Below are 10514 nucleotides of genomic sequence, written 5' to 3'. Positions count from 1 at the left end.
TTCGGAAGGCACACTGTCAATCTATTAAGACTGTGTCTATTCCCCGAATCGTGAGGTCAAAATATAAATTAAATGTAGGATCTAGAAAAAAATCTTATCGAATTCAACCAAGCTTATAAAATAAATGAACAAAAACAATTTTTAAAGTTTGGGCTCATAAACATTAGATCTCACACCCAAAGCAGTTGTGTAAATGAAATGATCACAGATAATAGATTTGATGGTAATCAAGTAATCTGATTATTTTGACAACTGAGTAATCTGAAATATTTTAACTAATCTAGGGCCTGCAGCTAATGATTATTTTGGTAATCAAGTAATCTGATTATTTTGACAACTGAGTAATCTGATATTTTTTAGTAACACAAACAGACCTAAAGTGAAAACCAGGCTTTAGTATAACTATCAGTGTTGGGGATACAGGTTTAAGCATATTACGAAATACTTCTTGCTTAATGTTACACTGTCAGATTATACAAAAGAAATCTATCGTATCTCTTTCTCTGGCTCCTGTGTACCGGACCACCATGCCGGGCCATATACAGAATCCTAAACATACTTTGGAGTTTCCTCTCTACAGACCTGTGTTGGGTTACCGCTGATAAAGCGCTAATTTTTCGGGAGATTTTAAACATTCAGTGTTGATAAGTACAAATGAGCATTGGACTTGCATTACTGACTTATTAAAACTGTTTTGGAGTAAAGCACAATGGTCACCGTGCCCACTGCGTTTTAATCATACTCTAGAGTTAATTATATCGCACCTGGAATCGCTCTTACTTGACATAGATAATTGTACCTCAAAGTTATGATGTTATTGACCATGTTCCTTGTATCGTGCATTCTGCGTATTGATGATAATAACTAGATCGACTTTTCACATTATCGTCCAGGCCGAAACTTATGTTCCAGCCACCAAAGACAGATTCACAATAAACCTGCCTGATTTATCTCAACTGCTCTGTGTACCCATAGAATACACTGAACTATAACAAAATGACTTGGCCAACATGGGCACTATCTTCTCTAATACATTAGAAGCTGTTGCCCCCCATCAAATTGAAAAAGGTGTAGAGAAAAAATGTACTGTGCCCCAGAGCAACCAGTAATACCCACTCTCAAAGAAAGAAACTCGTAGTCTTGAGCGCAAATGGAGAAAAAACTAACTTGTAAGTTTTTTAGAATTGCGTGAAAAAACCGTATGTCCAGCATATAGACATGTTCTCTAAAAAAAACTGCCAGGCCCGAGCATCTCCAAAAACTCATAGAAAACAACCAAAAAACAAATCAAGGTTTTTATTTTACCACAGTGGCTAGATTAACAAATACCCAGACCGGTCCACCCCGATCCAAATATCCCCTCACAGTTAAATAGTAATGACTTAAAATGATTTCTTCACTGATAACGAGATCCAGCAGAAATTACAATAACAAACGTAATCTACAGCATCTAATACTTCCTTTATCCATCGCAACCAACGATAAACTTAAGGTCACGTCCCAACCATTCAAGCTGGCTGTTATTAATCCTCTTATTAAGAACACACAACTATAATCCGATGAACTGGCAATTACGCCCCATCAAATCTTCCATTTATGTCTAAAAAATTTTAGAAAAAGTGTGTATACATCAGTTGTGCTCTACCTGCAAAATGGTCTATGAAAGAGGAATTTCACGTACAGGGTTTCAGGCCCCCATCATAGCACAAGGGAAACTGCACTTGTTAAAATTACAAATGACTTGCTATTTGCAATCAGACCAGAGCTGCATCTCATTGCTTCTAGTTTTACTTGATCTTAGTGCTGCGTTCGACACCATAGATCCACGACATACTCATAGATAGATTACAAAACTATACAGTGTATCCAGGGCAGGCTTCAAGATGGTTTAGATCCTACACCGCAATCGTCGCTACCACTTTGTTTTTATCTAAATGGAAGTCATCTCATTTTATCACCAGTAAAATATGGAGTGCCACAAGATCCTGTTCCTAGGTCCTCTGCTATTTTCAATATGTACTGTTGCCCTTGGTAATATCATTAGAAAATACGGGATTAGTTTCCACTGTTATGGCTGATGATGATACTCAACTATATATCCGTCAGCAAGAACCAGGTGAAACTTCTAAATTATCTAAGCTAACAGAGTGTGTTAAAAATGTAAAAGATTGGATGACCAATAATTTCCTCCCTATTAAATTCAGATAAGACAGAGATATTACTTATTGGACCAGAAAACATTAGCACAGATTCTCAGAATAGATTACAATTTGCAATTAGACGGATGGTACTGTTACTTCCTCTACTGTCAAAAATCTGGGGGGTATACTGTAGACAGTAACTTGTCTTTTGAAAATCATATTTTCCCATGGTTTACAAAAACAGCATTTCTTCGATCTTAGAAACATTGCCAAGCTACGAAACATGTTACCTGTTTCTCTTGATGCAGAAAAGCTATAGTTCATGCTTTTTCATGACCTCTAGACTGGATAATGTATGCACTGCTAGGTGGTGTCCTGCATCTCATAAACAGCTACAGGTAGATCCAAATGGCCGCTAGAGTCGCTTACAGGTCAGTAAAATATGATCATATTACCCCAATTTTACAGTCTCTGCAATGGTCCCTAGTAAGTTCCGTATCCGTTTACAAATATGATTACTTACTTAAAGGCCCTAAAGGTTTAGCTCCTGCGTACCTAACTATCCTTCTACCACTCCTACAACCCATCACCTCTCCCTAAGGGCCCAAAACCCTGTGACTTTTGATAGTACCGATAAAGCAAAGCGCACTTAAAGGAGGGTAGCTCCTCCCAGTATTTTGGACTGCAGTTATATCTGATCAAATGCCGCATTATTATTTTCCTTTAGCTTGGCAATATTTTTAACTACTCTATCTAGTTTTAACTAATGATTATTTTGGTCATCAAGTACTCTGATTAGTTTGATCAACGGAGTAATCTGATAATATTTAGTAACACAACCGATCTATGTGAAAACCGGCTTTTAGTAATAACTATCAGTGTGGGGTAAAGGTTACAAAATAACGAGTTACAGTACTATTTACTTTTTTGGGTAACGAATTCAAGTTAACGCATTACACTAATAATATTGGTAAACTACACTACTTTAACTAGACTATAGGAAACCGCTTTTCTGTGTTACACAAGCCGTGTTTGCGGGTGTAAAGTTCTGGGCCGGGTTTTCCGATAACGATTGATCTTACGCTTTAGAACTTTTTCTACGAGTATTTTAGATTGTTCGTTATTGTTTCACGTGCGTTTCCCAAAAATGCCGTGAAAAGCAATCACACATAGCTGTGCTTTAAGTCCTACTTAGGAGGCGCTATCCGTTTGTCAAGTGCTGAAACGTCACCTTTAAAGAATGGCTCTTAATTGTAGTAAACGATAGTTTTATTGATATTAACCTAATGCTGTGTTCCAGACAGACAACTTGGATATAATAACTATAACACAATACAATAGTATGGGCCCCTATCATACACCCGGCGCAATTAAACACAGGGTCAACAACCGCACACACAGCACACAAACATAGCCACAAAATATTAAAAATTAAAGGAATTGCAATGCCTAAGAATTTTTTGTAGGCTAATTAATAAATATAAAATCCTACATCATAATGGATAGTCATCGCATTTATCAAATGAGGCTATCTATTTGCTCGCAACAACGAGCGCTCCGTTTCCATCTCGGAAAACGCGTTCTCTTTGCGCTTGCCACATTCCTCCGCCATGTACTAGCCAAAAAAAAATGTCCCATGGCACAGAGCGCAACTGTCTCTTAAGGGCATGTAAAAATGAGACTCTGATTGGTTGATTGCACTTACGCCCAAAAACACCCATTACTCCTTAAGAGAACAGGACACCCATTAGAACCATGCTCCCGGCGCGCCAATCGTTTTTTTTTTCCGTCGTTCAGAATAGCAAAAGTGGATTTGGACACGCCCTGAGTGCCCTGCGGCCGTGCGCTTTACACTTTGCCGTTTAAAGATCGTTAAAATAGGGGCCCTATTTTTACATGAATTATACTGTATATATTATACTTTTACAACTAAATATAATGTACTTTTTATAACAATAAAGAGGAGAGAGAGAGAGAGAGAGAGAAATTATTCCGGGTCTATACATACAGGTCTTTCTCAAATTACATATTGTGAAAAGTCATTATTTTCCATAATGTATGATACAAATTTACTTTCATATATTTTAGATTCATTGCACACATCTGAAATATTTCAGGTCTTTGATTGTTGTCAAAATACGCTGATGATTTTGGCATAGGCAGCTCATGAAAAACCCAAAATTCCTAGCTCAAAAAATTGTAGCATATATTTCATCCGACCAATAAAGAAAAGTGTTTTTATAATAAAAACAAAAAAAGTCAACCTTCAAATAATTATGTTCAGTTATGCACTCAATACTTGGTCGGGAATCCTTGTTGCAGAAATGACTGCTTCAATGCGGCGTGGCATGGAGGCAATCCAGCCTGTGGCACGGTGCGTGAGGTGTTATGGAGGCCCAGGATGCTTCGATAGCGGCCTTAAGCTCAGCCAGAGTGTTGGGTCTTGCGTCTCTCAACTTTCTCTTTCACAATATCCCACAGATTCTCTATGGGGTTCAGGTCAGGAGAGTTGGGCAGGCACAATTGAGCACAGTAATACCATGGGTCAGTAAACCATTTACCAGTGGTTTTGGCACTGTGAGCAGGTGCCAGGTCGTGCTGAAAAAATAAATCTTCATCTCCATAAAGCTTTTTCAGCCGGAGATGGAAGCATGAAGTGCTCACAAAATCTCCTGATAGCTAGCTGCATTGACCCTGCCCTTGATAAAACACAAAGTGGACCAAGCACCAGCAGCTGACATGGCACCCCAGACCATCACTGTGACTGTGGGTACTTGACCACTGGACTTCAGGCATTTTTGGGCATTTCCCTCTCCCCAGTCTTCCTCCAGACTCTGGCCCCTTGATTTCCGAATGACATGCAAAATTTGCTTTCAGTCCGAAAAAAGTACTTTTGGACCACTGAGCAACAGTCCAGTGCTGCTTCTCTGTAGCCCAGGTCCAGGCGCTTCTGCCTGTTTCACTGGTTCAAAGCACACGACTGTGCACGGGTGGCTCTGGATGGTTCTACTCCAGACTCATTCCACTGCTTCCTCCGCAGGTCCCCCAAGGTCTGGAATCGGTCCTTCTCCAAATCAATCTTCCATCAGGGTCCGGTCACTCTCTTCTCGTGTGCAGCAGTTTTTTTTTTTTGTCACACTTTTTCCTTCCCACAGACTTCCCACTGACCCGGTGCCTTTGATACAGCACTCTGGAACAGCCTATTCGTTCAGAAATTTCTTTCTGTGTCTTACCCTCTCGCTTGAGGGTGTCAATGATGGCCTTCTGCGACAGTGTCAGGTCGGCAGTCTTACCCCATGATTGCGGTTTTGAGTAATGAACCATGCCGGGAGTTTTTTAAAAGCCTCAGGAATCTTTTTGCAGGTGTTTAGAGTTATTAGTTTGATTCAGATGATGAGATTAATAGCTCGTTTAGAGAACCTTTTTCATGAGATTGCTAAATTTTGGGTTGTGATGAGGAATTTTGGTTTTCATGAGCTGTATGCCAAAATCACAGTATTAAAAACATAAAAGACCTTAAAAATATTTCAGTTGGTGTGCAATGAATCTAAAATATATTAAAGTTAATTTTTATATTATCATTACATTATGGACAATAATGAACTTTTTAAAAATATGCTGAATTTGAGAAGACCTGTATACACTTAAAGTATGATGTAAAGTTTCACTTTAAAGCAAAATACGTTGCAGATAAACTACTAAACGAGTAGTTTACTGAAAGACTATAACTTTTCAAAGTATACAAATTATTTATTAGTAAACTATCAGTATACTATAGTTCACTTTAGTACAATTTGCAGTGCAAACTAACAAACATAGAGGTCAAAACATACTTGTGTACTCAAAGTTTTGGCTACTGTTTGCTCCTTACACGATACTTTTATATACAGAAATGGGCCAATTTAGTCCCCAAGGAGTATTGAAAGTACATTTACGAGTTTACTAATAGAACACTGATATTTGTATACTACTACAAATCGTTGTAAATACTGTGTATTTTGGGGGGGGGACCACAGTTCGTTTCTTTGGTGTTTGCTACTACATGTGTGGATCTTAGGGACAATCGATGGAGGGTTTTTTTTTCGGTTTATGGACATTTCATTTACTAAGGGTATTAAAGCTGGTGCGGTTCCTCCCAGCACCTGCTGAAGAGCAGCTGATGGTACTGATGAAGACCATGGACAGTGTGGCCACATTCTGCATGCTGCTGATGCTCTTCATCTTCATCTTTAGGTTTGTATGACAGTCTGTAGAGTATGTGTGTTATGAGGTTTCAGTTCCCAAATTGGTTTTCAGAGGTTTTTAGTACAGTTTCGGTAGAAAGGCCTGTTTCGTCATTAATATTTTTTTTATTTTATTTTTTTATTCATTCATTCATTTTAAAAAGGTTAACACAAGAAGTAAAACTCAAGAAGGTGAATTTTCCTAAGCACAACATTATTTTATTTATTTCAATCCAGTACTAATCAATGTCCTTATAAAGGTGCTGGTCCATATAATTAGAATATCATCAAAAAGTTGATTTATTTCACTAATTCCATTCAAAAAAACAAAGTGAAACTTGTATATTATATTCATTCATTACACACAGACTGATATATTTCAAATGTTTATTTCTTTTAATTCTGATGATTATAACTGACAACTAAGGAAAATCCCAAATTCAGTATCTTCAGGTTCACATTGAAGCAGACCTGGTGCCACACTCTAATACAGCTAATTTACTCAAAACACGTGCAAAGGCCTTTAAATGGTCTCTATCTCTGTCTAGTTCTGTAGGCTGCACAATCATTGGGGAAGACTGCTGACTTGACAGTTGTCCAAAAGGTGACCATTGACACCAACAAGTAGGGCAAGACACAAAAGGTCATTGGTAAAGAGGCTGGCTGTTCACCAGAGCTCTGTGTCCAAGCACAATAACAGAGAGCGAATGGAAGAAAAAGATGTGGTAGAAAAAAAGTGTACAAGCAATAGGGATAACCGCAGACCCTGGAGAGGATTGTGCAACAAAAAACATTCAAAAAATGTGGGGAGATTCACAAAGAGTGGACTGCAGGTGGAGTCAGTGCTTCAAGGAACCACTACACACAGACGCATGCAAGACATGGGTTTCAGCTGTCGCATTCCTGTGTCAGCCACTCTTGAACAACAGACAGCGCCAGAAGCGTCTCGCTTCAAAAAGGACTGACTGCTGCTGAGTGGTCCAAAGTTATGTTCTCTCTGATGAAAGTAAAATTTTGCATTTTCTTTGGAAATCAGGGTCCCAGAGACTGGAGGAAGAGAGTAGAGGCACACAATCCACGTTGTTTTTGAGGTCCAGTGTAAAGTTTTTTCACAGTCAGGTGATGGTTTGGTGTGCCATGTCATCTGCTGGTGTTGGTCCACTGTGTTTTTCTGTAGGTCCAGGGTCAAGCGCCAGCCGTGAGTACCCCAGGAAGTTTTTAGAGCACTTCAATGCTTCCTGATGCTATCCAACTTTATGGAGCTGCAGATTTCAATGTTTCCAACAGGACTTGGCACCTGCACACAGTGCCAAAGCTTCCAGTACCTGGTTTAAGGACCATGGTATACCTGGTTCTTAATTGGCCAGCAAACTCACTGACCACCAACCCAAAGAAAATCTATGGTGTATTGTGAAGAGGAAGATGCGATATGCCAGACCCAAGAATGCAGAAGAGCTGAAGGCCACTCATCAGGAGCAACCTGAATTCTCTCATAACACCTGAGCAGTGCCACAGACTGATCGACTCCATGCCACGGCCGCATTGCTGCGTAACTGCAGGCAAAAGGAGCCCCAACTAAGTATTGAAGTGCTGTACATGCTCATACTTTTTCATGTTCATACTTTTCAGTTGGCCAAGATTTCTAAAAATCCTTTCGTTTGTATTGGTCTTAAGTAATATTCTAATTTTCTGAGATCTGTAGTGTGGATTTTCCTTCGTTGTCAGTTATAATATCAAATTAAAGAAATAACATTTGAAATATATCGTCTGTATGTAATGAAGAATTAATAATCAAGGTTCACTTTTTTGAATTGGAATTAGGTAAAATAAATCAACTTTGTTTTTGATGATATTATAATTAGATGACACCAGCACCTGTATGATGTCATAATACCCGGGGGATCAGTGTTACTTTATATACGGAATGTACGATTCGAGTGTGTTGATAATTATTTGAAGTAGATTTTATTTGTATATTTTCTGTTTTTTGTTTTTTTATTTTTTAAAGTTTTAGTAAGTTTGTTTTGAGTCTTGGTCCACTTTTTCACTGTCTAATATAATCATAGCTTCTACTAAAAAATATACTTTGAACTGTACTAAGTATTACTTAATAAAATTAACTTGAAATATCCTACGTTTTGGTAGAGGTATCCCTAAACCTAACCTCTTACCCATACTTTATTCCTTAAATCAAGAGCGAAATAGGGGTGTAGAAGCATCTAACCCAACTTGGTAAGCCTAAAACTGACCTTTCTTGCCCAAACGTATCCCTCGATTCCTGATTGGTTGATTGGAATGTTGTTGTACTTGGGTGAATCCCGTCCACCCTGTTAGCACAGATCCTGCAAAAATTACGCTGGTATTATACACGTCCAGTGGCCTGTAGTTAGGCGATGGGGTCGTTTGTAAAGGAAAAACTATGTGCCAACAACAATACTAACCGGAACACATAATATGCATGCATTTACAAGTTTTCACAAATTCATGTTTTGTTTGTTTTACATGGAGCCAATAATGATAGTGTTTCAAAAAAATTGCAAATTTAAAAAAACCCATTTTCAAAGTTTTCACTTCAAATGCCATGGGGGGGGGAGGGTTTCTGTCTTAGATTCAACAATAAAGAGCGATACTCCCCCAAAATGAAGCGTGAGTGAGTTGGCACCAAGGGCCCGATTTGCGAACTGAATGTATTTGTAAAATAAGAAAAAGGAGGAAGAAAAAACACACAATAACATTTATGATTATAAAACATCTTTTAAAAACCATTTTTAAAAAATGTCCACGTGAGTTAATTTCAACATGGTAGGATATTCTTAGGCTACAGTCTACTCATCAAAAATTAAAAGAAGACCTTTACACAACTGATCCTTAGTCATGTCTATTGTTATGAAACAGTCCATAAATATAAGGCCTATATATACAGAAAAAGCTAAATTTTTCATTTCGGTTCATTCTTTGGGTTAAAAAAAACATCCTTCAGGTTCCATTTGCAGATCGAAATGAGAACAGTCCAGCATTTAGCAATAATTATTATTAATTCTGTTATTATTCTTGATTTTTCTTCAAAATGCTACCAACATTTTTGACTTATGCCTTTCTTGTGGGACCAAAATTTAGTTATTTTCTGTTTCAGCTGTTTGAATCGCCGCGGGTGCCTCTCGCACCATTCATTGGAAACAGTAGCCGTTCACCACCCGTGGCCATCTGACGCGAGCAGCGGTCCACCTTGGCATAATTTTGTTAATTATTGATTTTTTTTATTTTTTTTTTTCATCGATACTGAAACACGCATGAACTACCAAAGCCTATTTAACAGTTAAGCTTGCAAAGAGGCCACATCACGAATATGGACACGTTTGGATTTCCCTCTCCTGAAATGAGAGCCCCAACCGTTCCGCATGGTTCGCTTTAAATGTAATTATTCATGTATTTTTTTGTTTGTTTATAGCTAAGCCTATATTTTATATATACTGAATTTTATTTATTCAATTAGAATTATATATTTTAATTAATTATTGTTCGTTCTGATAAGTTTGTTAAATTTAAAGGAGTTTTTGTAAAGTGAAGAGAACTAAAAAATTATGCATGTTGGTACATTAGTAACATTATAGGGCAGACGTTTTATTTCGAATGTTAATAAATTGCAAACTATACATGGAATATAGATTTTTTTTCCTCCACCAAACTTAATTATTTTTTAGCATGTTAAAAAATAAATAAATCAAATAAATAAAATAAAATAACATGCCGCAACAAAATATAGGCGATTTATCGGTTAAAATGTGTTACTGTGGTTAACGTAATTATTACTATTATTATACTAGGAACAGAGTGGGCTAATTCTCGGCTATCCCGGGTTTTTATTTTTTTATTTCATTGCATCTCAAAATGACTTTGTTGCAGCACATTACTTCGCACGCTCAAACTGCCTCGCGCGTTGCTCATTCAAAATGTTGATATAACGGTTGCCGCCCATTATTAAAGGAAGTGTCATTAACAAAAATCGAATTATATTGTTAGTTATTATATGGTTAACACAAGTAACATTTAGGATATTTAACAGGCACTGTGGACATTTACCCTTTTTAACTTATAAACTTCTGAGATTTTAAGTCAGTTAAATAGTAGGAAGTTCAAGTTTTAAAAAAAA

At 37.5% G+C, this 10514-nt stretch overlaps 1 pseudogene; it reads right to left on the bottom strand.

Annotated features, from left to right (window-relative positions):
• Positions 1–6239: 6239 nt before the first annotated feature.
• LOC109102383 overlaps positions 6240–10514 on the bottom strand; it is a 31752-nt pseudogene continuing 27477 nt past the window's right edge.

Source organism: Cyprinus carpio, chromosome A13 (genome assembly GCF_018340385.1).
Source record: "Cyprinus carpio isolate SPL01 chromosome A13, ASM1834038v1, whole genome shotgun sequence".
Lineage (NCBI taxonomy): Eukaryota > Metazoa > Chordata > Actinopteri > Cypriniformes > Cyprinidae > Cyprinus > Cyprinus carpio.
This window is presented reverse-complemented; position numbering and strand designations above follow the sequence as displayed.